Source organism: Adiantum capillus-veneris, chromosome 26 (genome assembly GCF_014529385.1).
Source record: "Adiantum capillus-veneris isolate H3 chromosome 26, ASM1452938v2, whole genome shotgun sequence".
In the NCBI taxonomy this organism is placed as follows: Eukaryota; Viridiplantae; Streptophyta; class Polypodiopsida; order Polypodiales; family Pteridaceae; genus Adiantum; species Adiantum capillus-veneris.
Window position 1 is genome coordinate 79017008 of NC_140956.1, and position 14993 is coordinate 79032000.

Consider the following 14993-nt stretch of genomic DNA (forward strand, 5'->3'; position numbering starts at 1 on the left):
GTTATATAGCACAAACTATAGAAGACTGTAAGGGACTTGTTATGCAAAAAGGGGCATTGACAAAAATTATGCACAAAATGTGATCAATAGAGGAGAATACTTGTCGAATATGGTGGGGGGTGGTAGCTCTGAGTGTCCACGGTAGGTAGAAAATCCACAACGTGACTCTGGGTCAAAAAAGCTGTGTGTGTGTGTGTGGCTCTAACAACTGAAAATGAGCCCTATTTTTCTATATGTGCCCGACCTACCCGGATTAACAAGGGAACACTTACCTTGCTTATCTAGATTTCTCATGGTATAGCAGCTGTGGCTCAGATGGCTCATTGTTTGGATACTTGATTGCTAATCGCCCTTGATTTTGTACTTTTGATCCGTTGTATAAGTTGGCCCAAAATTTGACTCGTGCCAAATTCTTCCAAACTTGCCATGCTTGAAGCTCTTGCTTTGTTTATTTGGGTTTACTTTCAGAACTTGATTCCAACTTTCCTAGCTCAATTTATTAACTTTTTATCCTTATTAGCTAAAAATGAAAGAGAATTACTAAAAATTATTATTTGACCAAAAATTAGCCAAAATTATTCCATACACTCACATATACTTACTCTCACTCTAGGCAACATGTCTATTAAATGTTTTTTCATTATAGCTCATTATTATGCCTGATAAGAGATAAATCCTGATAAAAAGCAACTAAAAAGCAAAACTTTCAGTGGAGAAACATGCTTTGTATGCTATATACATAATTTCTTGACATCTTGTAGCTTAAGATCTTTCAATAGGTTGTCAAAGCTACTGCTACTCCCCCCTTCCCATTCTCAGTCATCCTGGATGAAGGTTTGTAGTATGTGCCTCGGCACGAACATTGTTTCTATGCAAAGGCCGTGTAATGTGGCCGATTATGCTAATGGAAAAGATGCGTGGGGTAACGATATGTTGTGCAATTTGTGTGTGCTGAATTGATTGTTCAGTGTCTTTCATTGGCCAGGCTCCATTTAGACTACATTGTCCAAATAAAAGCTTTTGAATATGGTGCACACGGTCCTTGATTGTTGGTTTGGTGAGTACCGTTGGCTAGATTTTTGTGGTCCTTTGTTCTAGTTTGGGTATCCACTTGTACCTTGGTTGTGGAGACATGGAAGGTGTTAGTCGTGTTGGTTGCTTCCTTCTCCGTTGCCAAATTAGTTCGGTCATTTTGGGTTTATTCTTTGATTTGTACTTGGGGATCCATTCGGCTTATTGTTGATTTTGCCAGTAGTTTGGGTTGCCACTTCCAAGTATAACTTCTTTGAAGGTTGCAATATGTTGCTGGTTGTTCCTTTGAGATGGAAGGAACATGCGAGGCTTGTGGTTTTGGTAACCATAACTGCATCAGTTTGTCCGCCATGATTGACTTCTTTACCCAGACTTGCTAGATAGCTTTTTTGTTGGGTTGGTAAGAAATTTTAGGCTACTCTTTGGTTTTAACAGGCTGTACATTACAAATATGATCAGATTGTGCTAAGGAAGTGACATAAGAGGTGCCATTAAGGTTGAACTTTACGATTTTCTCTTGCCAATCGGTAACTTCTTTGTACATGCGGATCTATGAGACACCCAAGATGATTGCCTCATTGATATTAATGTCCGCCATTACATGAAACTGGTGTGGGTAGTGATGGCCTTCTATGTTGATTGACACTTTTGCTTGACCTAAATTGACCATTGTTCCTTTGTTGCTGCTTTGAGCTCCATCTAAATGAGCATCAATTTTACACTTGACATCTTTAGGTATGCTCATTGCTTTATGGCATTTACGCACATTGCAGTGTCAACAAGTGCCCTCTCATGTGATCCATCTACCAATTGTATAGGGATGTGTATATCCATATCTCCAAGCCAATTTGGATATGTCTTGGCTCTGTCTAAATTGCTTCGATAGGAGGAGGTGAGATTTTTCGTTATTGAATTTGATCTGTGGTTTGTCGTTCCCGACACTTTAAAATTTTCAACTTCGCTTCCTCTTGAGCCGGTGCTTGAATGGCTTGAGCATTTTGCTTCCATTTTACAGCTTGATGAATCTTTTCAAGCATTTGTTAGTTATATATGATATTTCTTCAACGTGCAACCACTAATCTAGTTAGGCATTTCTTCTCCCTCTAATATTGCAAGTTTTATGGTACCACTGGATGATATGCCGCTAATAAAAAATGGGCCATTACCTTGCTTTATCAACTTTTTGGAGTGTTGTTTTAAGGTGTAGACTAATACATAGTCTCGCTTTTTGTAGTGTTGTTTAAGGTGTAGACTAATACATAGTCTTGCTTTTTTAACTCTTTGTTGATCATGAGCTGCTTTTTTGTGTAGATGGTAGTGCAGCTCGTACACACAATTCATCTAGCTTTTCTAGTTGGTTTATCGAGTTCATATCTTGTCCACTCTAGGTTCTTGGCTACCCGAAGTGTAGGAATCAAGAATTCCATGGGCAGTATGACATTAAGCCCAAACACCATAATGAAAGGTGTTGTTCTAACCGTTGATTTGTAAACAAGTCGATATGGCCAAAGAGATGAATGTAACTTTTGTTCGTAGTTTGTTCTTGATTCATCCACTTTTTTGGTGAGCATTGTGCATAGACTTTTGTTTGTGCTCTCTACTTGTACGTTTGCTTGAGGGAGATATGGCGTTGATTTATGATGAATCACCATGAATTCCTTCAGCAAGAATTCAATCATTTTCTTTATGACGTGAGTCTCTTTGTCACTTACTATTTCAATTGGTAGCCCATATCTTGTAAAGACATTTTCATACAAGAACTATGCTATTGTTTGACCATCATTCCTTTGTGTTGCTTTGGCTTCTACCCATTTGGCTAGATAATTTGTGGCCACAATGATATATTGAGCATGCATTCTATATGCAGGAGGTGTGATAGGTCCAACAAAGTCTATCCCCCATTTGGTGAAAACCCTTGCTGTCATCATAGGTCATAATGGCATTTCGTCTTACCTCATAGGTGCTTTAGTATGTTGGCATTCATCACAAATCTTCACATATATTTCAGCATCCATGAACAAGGTCGGATACCAAATTCCTGCACAACAAGCATTGCTTTTGTAGTTTTATCCCGAAAAAAATGTGGGCCTGCTTGTCCGGCATGAGCTTGCTCAAGAATTGGTATATATTCACTTTTTGTGGCACATATTTGCAAATGGTTATCCTATGATCGCTTTTAGAGGTGGTCCTTAATTATCACGTAGCTTTCTACTTCAGCATGAAAGTATCTCTTCTGAATTTACTCATCCCCTCTGGCAAGACACCTTTTTTTAGATAATCCATAATGTACGAACTCCACTTGGGTGCTACTGCTACTCTGAATAATGTTGCATGTTCTATAGGTTCTTGGTTAATTTACACAACTATCACATGAACTAATATATTCATGACACTTGGTTGCATATTGGGCCAGTATACACCAGTTCATATCACTCAATGTAATGTTTGCACTTTCCCTTTGTGAATCCCCATTGGTTGCACATGAGCTTTCCTGAAGTACACATTATGTTCATCTGGCTCTATACAAAGCCTCAATATTCCATCACCCCCCTACTTATATAGCATTCTAGATATTATCACACTTGTGTTCTTCCCATCACTGATGGTTGTCTCTAAATCTGCAATGACCCAATGGTGAGCAAAGATATGACATGTTCAATCCACCTCAATACCATCTCAATACTGAATAGATAAGAGTTGAGCACGTCATTGTCAACTCCGTTCAATGCTTTCCCAAGAGTCAATCTAGACAAATGGTCACTCTGCTGATGTGTAGTCTCCTTTTGACTACGATAGTGAAATCAAACTCAATCAGTATCATAAACCATCAAACAATATGTTTTGTATTGCATGGTTTGTTCACTAAGTATAATAGTGCCTAATGATCCACAAAGAATAAAAATTAATCGGAAAGGTTATGTCTAAATGTTTTCACAGCATACACCATTCCTAGTCGTTCTTTTTTCATGGTCTATAATTTTTTTCTGCACTATTGAGTTGTCTGCTGGAGTAACATATGGGAAAATCCATATTGTCCTCTCCATGCTGCTAAGGTGCATTTGATATAAATGTTGATGCATCGACGTGAACATGAAATATCTTATTCCAATCGAAAGCGTTCAGAATTGGAACAAAAATCAATCTCTGCTTTAATTTCCAAAATGCTTCCTCACACTCATTGCTCCACTAAAACTTTGTGATAAGAGCATAGAGAGGCTTGGAAATGATTGCATACATATAGATGAATCTTCTATAGTAACCACAGTGGCCCATAAAGGCTTGTACCTCTCTAACTTTTGTGGGTCTTGGAAGAGAAACAATCACTTGTATCTTTTCAAGATCTGTGGAGATGCCATTCTTGGACAATTTGTGCCCTAAAATCTTTCCATGTCTTACCTATTGGAATTAGGGTTGCAGGAAAACACACACAGCTTGAAGAAGAGAAAGGAAGCTCAAGGCACACAACGAAGAGTGTATTACTTAATGTGCAATGGAAAGATAAGATAGCCCTAGAGTGATGGGAGTATATACAATGCATGGGGTGAAAAATCTCCTAGTGAGGGAAACAATGCCCCAACGGTCCTAAGCGTGTTCACACACATCACTGCCACATGTATATGGTAACAAATCCCCCCTAGGAGTGATGCAGGAACAAGAGCTAGTACATAGAGTATGGGGAAGTGCCATGCCTTGAGGACATGATCAGTCCACAAAGGAGAGTATGCCCAAATCTGTGCGAAAAGATTCAAACTTCTCGCGATACAATGCCTTTGTGAAAAGATTTGCAAGGTTGTCATGTGTTGGTACATAAGCCAAGATGATCTCTCCTGCTGAGAGCCTCTCCCTTACATAGTGGTAATGCACATCAATGTGCTTTGTGCGAGCATGAAAAATTGGGTTCCTTGCAACTTCCAATGTGCTCTAACTGTCAGTGTTGATAGTGTCAGCAATGTCCTATCCAACACCCAAATCAGCCATAAGGTGTCTGAGCCACACACACTCAACCATAGCTATGAAGACTACCATGTACTTATCCTCACAAATGGAAGTGGCCATAGTAATTCCATTGGGATAAAAACAATCCAAGATGTAAAGTGCAACTCAAGTAGCAAAAAATCCTCTTGACAGCCTGCCAATGCTTAGACTCTGGGCTATGCATGAATATGCTAACCTGTGAGACTGCAAACTGAATATCCGGCCTCGTGTTGCTTGTTAGAGACTCACAACCCTAACGAATATTTAGTACAAGAAACATGCAGTATAAAGGAAAGAAACTACACAAGATTGTAGTTGAATATCCGGCCTCGCGTTGCTTGTTAGGGACTCACAACCCTAACAAATATTTAGTACAAGAAACATGCAGTATAAAGGAAAGAAACTACACAAGAGTGTACATTAAATCATAGAACTATAAAGAATATGAACAATAGACACCATCCCCTAGGATAGCATCCTCATGTTGGAGAGGAGAGAAAAAAATCTTCTTTGTGGAAATAGCTTTGGACATGAAGCATCAACTTCCCAATCAAGGGAGTAACGGAGGCTTGCTATCCCTTGAAAGCTGTGTCATTCATTACAATATCTCCAATCTCAAAATCTTGAATACCCAACTTGGTGGCCAACTCCGTTGGTGATATGAAGTTGTGAGTAGGGCCAGGGTCAAACAAGATGAAGGAATCATGCTCCCTTACCTTTTCCCAACAATAAAAGAGAGTTGATCCTTTGCAATGAGCATCCTCTTTTGGAGCTTCAATGGTGGAAGCCAGAGGAGTCTCATTGCGAGCATTTTTCTTGGGGCAAGAACGATAGCCATGTCCTTGCTCCCCACACTTAAAACACTTATGGTCCTTGCAAAAAGCTTCAAGCTCTTCAAGAGAGAGTTTTTGTTTGACTTTGTAAGCTCCCTTCTCCTTGGACCGATGATTTTTGTTGTTGTTGTTGTTGGAAGTGCCTTGGGAAGAATTTTCGGTATTCGTTTCCCCCTTTGCATCATTTTTGTCTTTGTTTTCCATGGGCTTGAAATCTCTTCTAGCCCCTTCTTGGAAATTGATGTGTGAAACAACCATGGTGTGATGGACTACTTCGGTGATAGAACCAAACCGTTGAGAGTTGACATATTTGGCCATCTGTTCACGTAATCCCACACAGAATTGTTGCTTTTGCTCGGCGAAGTCTATCTTTTGGAAGACAATAGCCTTCATATGTAAATCCCAAAACCTGTCTACATATTTGTGGATAGAATCATGAGAGAGAAGCTTCAAGCTATACCATTCGGTGAGCACTTTGTCCTTTGCATCGCTTGCAAGGAATTGCTTCATGATGGAAACTTGTAGAGTTTTTCATGTCTTTGGGGCTTCTCCATTTCCCCCAAGGCTATCCCACCATCAATGAGCCGATTTCTGGAAGTGCAGAGCTACATGGTGTAGCTTGGAGGACTCTGTGAAGCCCTCGTCTCCAAAGGCCACATCAAATTGTTGGATGGATCCCAATACTTTATCGGTGACACCAAAGGTGCCATCATAGGTGAAAAAAGAGATACTCTTTCCTTCCTCTTTGAACTTCTTGAGCTTTTGTGACCTTCGCCATGCAGGGTACGTTTTGCGATGTCCTCCCTTCTTGTAGTCTCTATAAGAAGAGCCATAGCTTTCATCGGAAGAGGAGGAAGGAGAAGAGGGTGACGTATTTCTTGTCCTTTTCTCCCTTTGGGGGTCTCTTCAAGAGGCCTCCTAAGCTCTCTCTCCTCTTGGAGAGGAAGATAAATCCCATAAGTGTGAAGTTGTTGAGTAACTTTGACTTGCAAAGCAAGGTTGCCAGTATCTTGCTGCAACCTAGTAACGAGATGATTGACAAACATGGAGGCATCATCATTATCACCTTCATGTGCAAAATAAAAGCTATCAATGTTCATTCTACTTTCTTGGTTATTGTCAACCATGCTAACAAAATTTGTGTAATTACTTAGTGTATGCTTTGGCAATTCAAAACCTTAGTTGCCACTACTCTTAGCCTTTGAAAATCGGCACTTAAGTATCTACACCCATGGCTCAAAGTGATTAATGATAGAGAGTAGTGGAGTGGGTCTAATATAGGAAAATTGCCGAGGGCTAGCTCCTTTTAGAATTCTTATGGCTCAATAATGGTAAAGCCTGGCAAGTCTAAAAAAAACCCATTATTAATTCCAAAGCTCCCGAGGTGTGCACCATATCCACATAGTGGGATCAACAAAACCAATAATAGATCCCAATCCCACTTACCCTAATATAATTAACAAAATCAACCATTTATAGGCTACTTAAGGACCTCTCTTCTTAAGAAAGAAAAGAGAAACCAAATTCTCTCATACCAATGTAATGGAAATGGCCTATTAACTTCAAGAGTAGCAGAAATTAGAGAAATTACTTTTTGGAAAATTACCTTGAGAGCATAGCGGGTGAAGTTAATTGATGGTAGCAACATAAACATAGCATTTAGTTAACTTGGCATGAACAATACTTTTGCAAGAGAGAGAGAGTTTAGAGAACATGACAATAGTTGAGGACTGGATTTATGTGGAGTTGTTCCCCCCTCCAATAGGCATTTGTATTATGGTTTCTCCCATCAAGAGAGACTTGTTACAATACAATCTTTGTGTCCCTTGTGACCTAGGTGATGCAATGAGGATGGAAAGCTTCATGGATCACGGGCATAACATAAATTTTTTGGAAAGCATTAACTATCCCAAGCTTCAGTCCCAAGACCTCAAACACCTTCAAACGTGGAGAGAGCTAGCAAGGAATGAGTCTAGGGAAGAGGAAGAAGAAACATCTCATAGGAGAAAGAACTAGTTACTCACTTATCATCACTCTTCTTGCTAGCATACATAATATCATAGTAATGAAGATGGAGAAGATGGCAAGCTTAAGCATTGAATCATGGCTCTTGGTTGGATTTGCATTCCATAGCCAAGAGTGTCGGTGTAGGCTCTCAACCTCTCTACTTGCTTGAAGAAGGAGAGGGAGATCTTGCACTTTGCAAAATACACAATGAGAGTGTGTGTGGAAGAGTATACCCCTCAAGAAACCCACTAGCTTGCTTTGGTCGACCCCCCCTTGTAGCTCATGCTTGAAGTTCAATGGACCCCTCTTGGCCTAGCCAAGAGGGCATACCACAAGCAAGGGCATATCAAGCAACAAGGGTAGCCTTGGGACAAGTGTCCCCCTTTCCCCTTTGAGAGAGAGGACATTCTAAAACAATTATTTAAATCCATGAAATTATCATTGGACCCCTTGGAAGGCCAAATAATAGGCTTTAGGCACCCCATGAGGGTAACCTAGCTAGGGGCTTGACATGAGTCCTACTTGTCTCTTGGGCAAGGGGTGCCCTTTGGGAGAGAGAGTGGTCAAGCAACCATCCCCCTTCTTGCATGACTCGCCCCCTCCTTGTAGGGATATGCATTGACTTTTATGACACCTCAAGCCCCTCAACCTTGGACCCAGTTCTCACCACAAGCTTGGCCCTTAAGCCCCTCAATCTTGGGCTGGGTTCCCACCTCATGTGCATCCCTAGCGTCTCAGGCATGACAAGCACCTCAAGCATCTCAATCATCAATCACTTCAGGCATCTCAAGCATCTCAGTCATCAGGCATGACAAGCACCTCAAGCTTGGGCCAGGTTCCCACCTCAAGCATAGCCCCAGCTTACCAAAGGTCAAAGGACTTTGAACACTAACTATTAGAGGTCTTCAATGAAGCTAACCCTAAGGTCTTTAAGCTCCATTGGTTAGCCTTTCTCTTTGACAGACCATCTCTCATTTGGGCCCCTTTACCATTGGCCCCGTGCTGAGATAGATCTATAAGCACGTGTCTATATCCTAACCCTTGTTCTTGTTTATTGTCCCACATTAAATGATACATTTAACATGAGAAAATCATTTGGGTTGGTTAGATATTAGATTTTATGACAATGGTTGCACAACAACCTTCACAAAAATGACGTATTGACTAATCAAGATACACATAGAATGTGGATGATATAGCCTATAGCCCCTATTATCCTAATTTTCACCACCACAAATACATTTCACATCCTTACCATTGAATATTTTGCATTATTTGTAAGGAACTATGCATGGGCAAATCAACCAACGTCACTCAAGTGAGCAATAGAAGGATTCTTGCCATGGCAAGCTTCACATAGATGATAGATTACAAAGCCTTTAACACTAGGTTGGTAACCTAACTGGACATAAAAGTGTCCTTTCAGGGTTTTGAAAAAAACCTCCAGAACCATAGTAGATCCATTCATTTTGTAAAAACCTTTCATGAGGTTATAGTTCAAGGCCTACTACACATGGAAAAAATAAGAAACTTGTAAAATTTCTCATCTTTTGGTCACACCAAGCCTCCAAAGTTGATGGACCAGTACATTTTCATCAAAAGAGTCATTTCTTACGTTTTGTTGCATAAAAATAAGATTAGGGATTTTTGTAGGACTTGAGATAAATTCCCTAGTTAACTTCAATGGGTTGGTGATAAGAACATATGATTGCTTCTCACTCACTATTTTTTTTTTTGCCAAAAAAAATAGGTACAAAAAAGTTGAATTTTTACCATTCTGCAAACCTATCATCAAAGTTTCTATAGCCACGCTCAATACAAATAATATATGCATGTTTTCTTAGTTCCCTATTGTCCTTTAGGTTCATAAGGAGCCATGGAGCATGTCAAAAGAATAATACATCTCTTACCAAGGGGAATCTTGGGGACAAAGATGAAGTACTAAATATAGCAAACATGAAAAAACTGGGTTCAACATTATGAGTTGTAGAATCCCATAGAAACTATTCAATATCTAGCCAAATTTGATCCTTATGACTAGATATGGTTACTACCTACAAAATGCATATAGTTGTCACAAGAAACTAACAATATTGAAAAAGCTATACTTGATATACTAGAATGTTTTGTTTTCTTCTATAATTGAAAAATCAACCATCGTTGTCTACTATGCAAAATAGGGTATTAGGTGCCCCAAAACTCAAGGAATATTAGCTTTACGTTACAATATGCGACATAGAAAATCAAAACTGCATTTGGATATCATGAAAGCCACCAAAAAAATCATAGAAGAGCTAAAATTGGCTTAAAAACAGGATTTGACAATTTTTGTAATTTGGTCATAACTTACAACTTTAGCATTTATTTCTCCCTAGAAGCATCAGGACATGTTGAGGACTACTAAAGATAGTTCTCTAGCATTATAGACCTCACAAACATGAATTCTAGAGTGGTATAGTCGTAGAAAGTTGAAAAAAGCCAAAAACAGGACACGTTTTTTCACAGAGTTTAGGTTGTGAAATGTTGTGCAAGGACAAGGTTAAAGATGGAATTGATATTCCAAAAAAATGTCGAGTTTTTTTCAGGTTATGAGAAAACTTTCTAGACAGATAGCACCTCAAAATCCACTTTGAAACTCTTGACATAATTCAAGGAAAATGGTCACTTAACAGGACATAAAAGTGTCCCATTACCAACCTAGTGTTAAGGAAAACTTGTTGAGTACATATGCAACACACATAATAGCCCCCAAAAAATATGCATGTTGGAAAGATTGACTTATGACCATGCATAATTCCATCTCCTGAAATGACATGGTTTTTTTTTTTAGAAACATCATTTTCTTGAGGCATATACAACACTTGGAATTTTATCCCACAAAATTCCAAAAATGTACTAAGTTCTTTAGGCATATGATAATCTCTCTCTCTCTCTCTCTCTCTCTCTCTCTCTCTCTCTCCCCCCCCCCCCCCCCCTCCCCCTCGGGGGGCTTGATCTAAATGAGGGTACAATACAATCAAACACATGTTCAATCATAATATGAAATATATATTTCCATCATCAATCATTGTGATATCTACCTGGAGTGCCCGTATTCTATCTTTACATATTGTATATATATGTGGTGGAAATAATTGTGCTATCTACCATATTTTATAGCAAAAAGTAGAACTACCCTTTTAGAGGCTCAAAGGGGCCTTGCTTGGACTAGACATTTTTTGGCTAGGAAGATGAAAAACCTAACAAACACATGTTCAACCTCCTTTAAGGAAAAAACCTAAGGATTAGAGTCCTTTTTTGAAAAACTCAAAAGATGCACATTTTAATGATCATCAAAAGAGTAGACATTATTACTACTTTCACAAGATCTTCTCTCATCCTCATCTTTGATTAGAGGTTGTTACCAATGATAGGGCTAGAATTACTTGAATCAAGAAAAGGATTATAGGTTTTCATTTGGCTTAGATTTTGGCATAGCCTCTAAGTGAAGGGGAGATTAAGGACACCATTAGTAAGCGCTTAAAAGCGAAGACTTAAGGCCTAGATACTCTTCCAAATGAATTCTATGTACTTTAAATAGAGTTTTTGGTCCTTGATACTCTCTTGTTCTAGCAAGAATCCTTGAGAGAAGGAGCTCTTTTATCTCATTGATCAATACATGGATCATCAAGCTTGTTCATAAGAAAGGGGATAGGGATGAACTAAGAAACTAGAGGCTTATATCATGTTTGAGTTCTATCTACATGATTTTTTCCCTTTCTCTAGCTAGGATAATTCCCCCTTAGTGGACATCATGATTCTTAAGTAGAAAGGGTCTGTCAATGGGGGATACATTGATGGCCGGCTTTCGAAACCATGTCCATGAGAACCACACCCTAAGGAAGGGAGGGGTTTTGTTACCAAGAAAAAAAAAAACAAAGAAAAGGCCCTTGCCAATTACCATACCCCTTTTCCAAAGTTAACCACCAGTGGGGCGCCGCTAGGTTGGCCACACCCCTCCAATATCACCACAAGATGATCTCTCTCTCAGTGCCCATCCCTGCCTATATTCCCTACACACGTGCTGCATCATCCGGCCGGTAGGCACCGTTGGTATCTCTGCCACTTCAGCCCGAAGGGCCGCCAATGATAGTATCCTCCCTCTCTCTCCCAAATATTCTCTCTCTCTCTCTCTCTCTCTCTCTCCACCCTCCAACCACGGCGGGCCATACCCCCACCTCTGCTCGTCCTCATACCCCCCCCCCCCCCCCCCCCCCCCCCCCCCCTTGGAAGTAACCACGGCGGGCCTTAGGGCAACTATCACCTCACCCTACCTCAATCTCTCTCACCCTCTAACCCCCCATCATATCCTCTCTCTCTACCCTATCTCCTCCCAACCCCCATCACTCTCTCTCCCTTCCCTCCCTTGGTGGGAAACTCACCCCCCCCCCCCCCTACCTACTCTCTCTCCTCCTCTCGTTGACTACCCCCCCCCTCTTTCCTCCTTGTCATGCCCGTTGTCCACTACCCCGCCCCGCGGGCCTTGCGCTCCTTCCCTCCTACTGCACATGGTTCTGCAACACCCCAACCCTATCCTCATCCCCCTCCCCCCCCCCTCACCATCTCCCCACTCTCACTCCCTCTCGTGCCCTGTCTCGTCTGTGCCCTGTCCGGCTCCACAGCACCGCAAGCTCGCGCACCCTCCACTGCCACAACCGCTATGCACCCACACACACACACTCACTACGCACCCACGCGCTCCCGCGCCCACACACACACACACACACACCCTTTTTTCACCATCCTCAACCCCCCCATTTTCTGCGTCGTCTACACTGCCCGAAATCGATATATATATATATATATATATTGCATACAAGCCATTCCCACCGCACGCTTGCACACACATACAAATACATACACACCCCCGCATATACGCACCACAAATACAAAAAGAAAACCCGAAGAAGGTCTACAATTACGACATCAACGAAAAAGAAGGAGGACTGAAAGCACGCGCCGCCAACAACAAAAAAGTGAAATGTGCCGAAGGCATGCCCCGGCTGACCCCAAAAAGAAGTACTCTCTACACCGACGCACCGGCAACACACCATTTGCCAGCAACACGCAACCACGACGCCATCTTCAGTAAATTATAGGATATTTTCATCATTTCTTCAGTTTTCACCAAGCCATTGTAAAAAATCCCACTTTGTAAATTTTCTCTCTCTTGGTGATGGTCACAAAGGCCCACCTAGAGATTGTCATCTTTTAATAGCCTCCCAAAAAAAAGCAAGGGTCAACCACACCGGGCCCACCACTTGCTTTGTCTCCTCGATTAAGCTTACCCTAATCACATTGGGATTACCATAATCCAAGCAGCCAACACCTATAAATTGGCACTGAGAGGTCACTATCGGGGGGGGGGGGGGGGCAGTCCATGAGGAGTCAGCATTTGGTAGAGTATAGTGGGAAGAATTGACACTATCACCATCACGGGGAGGGGGTTTGTGTGTTAGGTTTGCCTTGGGAATTGCACCATACTAAGGGAACCACATCCATCTCTCAACTCCAATGGTCGATGCACACACGTATACACGCTCTTGGTAGCCAGCTTCACAGTCATTGAGTCATCTTAGAGAACGCACCAAGTAGTTTGCACCACCTCCTCTCCCTACCTCTCTACCACCACGGCGTGCCATTTGTAAATACTGCAAAAATAATTCTCCCTCACACGCCCCGAGGGTTTTCATCATTTGCAAATCTCTCTTTCTCTATGTGTGTGTGTGTGTGTGTGTAAGTTTGCGGTGTTCATATCATCGTGGTTTGCGTCCTAGCCGCTCAAAGCTAGGTGGTGCCCCCTGTTCGCTTTACCGTGGCAGGCTCGAGGCGCGCCATCCGGTCCCCGGCGTTTTAGAGGCCGTCGGGGCTCGGGGTTCGCTTTGCTCCCGTCATTTGGTGCCCCCACTAAGGAGGGCTTTCTAAGACCCTTCAGTTTACATTGTTGAAAGTGATGCCCACTATCAATCATGGATGAATGGCTGAAGGAATTTTCTAACTGGAGGACGAAAGAAGAGGAGATGAAGGAGGCACTAGCCGCCTTCAATGAGGTGCTACTGCCAGGCTACAGTGTCATCAGCATTCAAGAGCAGCGAAGGCAGCGAAAGGGCTGAAATCATCTACATCGACATTCATCGCGAAGAAGTCATTCACATCAAAGAAGGGAAGAAAACGGTGAGGCCTCTTTTCCCTAAAGAAACTATAGTCAAAGTTATAACTCCAAAGTGGCCTAAAGGGGATGCTGGAGCCAAAGGTAAGGAGAAGATAAGCCAGTTTGGAAACACATGACCCCGAAGGGAGGAGCATCTGGCCAAGCAAGTGCTTCAAGCTCAGAAAGCCAAGTTGTACCCAGCTTGCCAAAGAGGAAATCATCCGAAGCTAAGCGGCAGAAGGTCGCCTACCGATTTGCACGAGGCATGCGAGTGCTACCAATCCACTTCGACAATCCGAAAGAAGAAGTGGTAAGAAGATTCCCATGTCCTAGAGAAGAGTGGTTCGGTTACTGCTCTCACTGTTTTGGAAAGCGAGTGGAGAATCTTCCTCCTCTCCCTGTACAACTTATCCTGAAGAAGCTTTCTACCACAAGAGAAACCCAGTGGGCTGGGGACAAGTTGCAATTGAATGGAGTAGAATTCATGCAACACGCCGACTACGGAAATTACCTACAATTGCTGTTAGCCAAGAGGCTGGGAGTGGTCAGACGCGTCGCCATCACCCCGTACGTGCTGAGCAACGAAGGAAAGGTAGAGCCCATGAAAGGCGATCACCTCTTGTGGATGTGCCGAATAATCAACACTAGCACGGTAAGAGTATAAGTAAGTATTACACCCTCTGTGCATGATGGAAAATGGGCCGACGGCATTCCCGTTCAGATTCGTGCAACATATGCATGTGAATATCTATGTAGATAGGAAAGTCTTCTACCAACAGAAGATCGTACACCTATTCGGTGCGGCGGTACTAGGAGAAATCCTCAATTCCCCAAACCCTATCATTCTCCTCATATTAGACTGTTAATGTAATGTAAAAAAATAATAAATAATAAAAAAAGAGGTTTGTAATTTCCTGAGTCAACACCATGGCAAGTGTTTCTTTCCCCACGTTCAG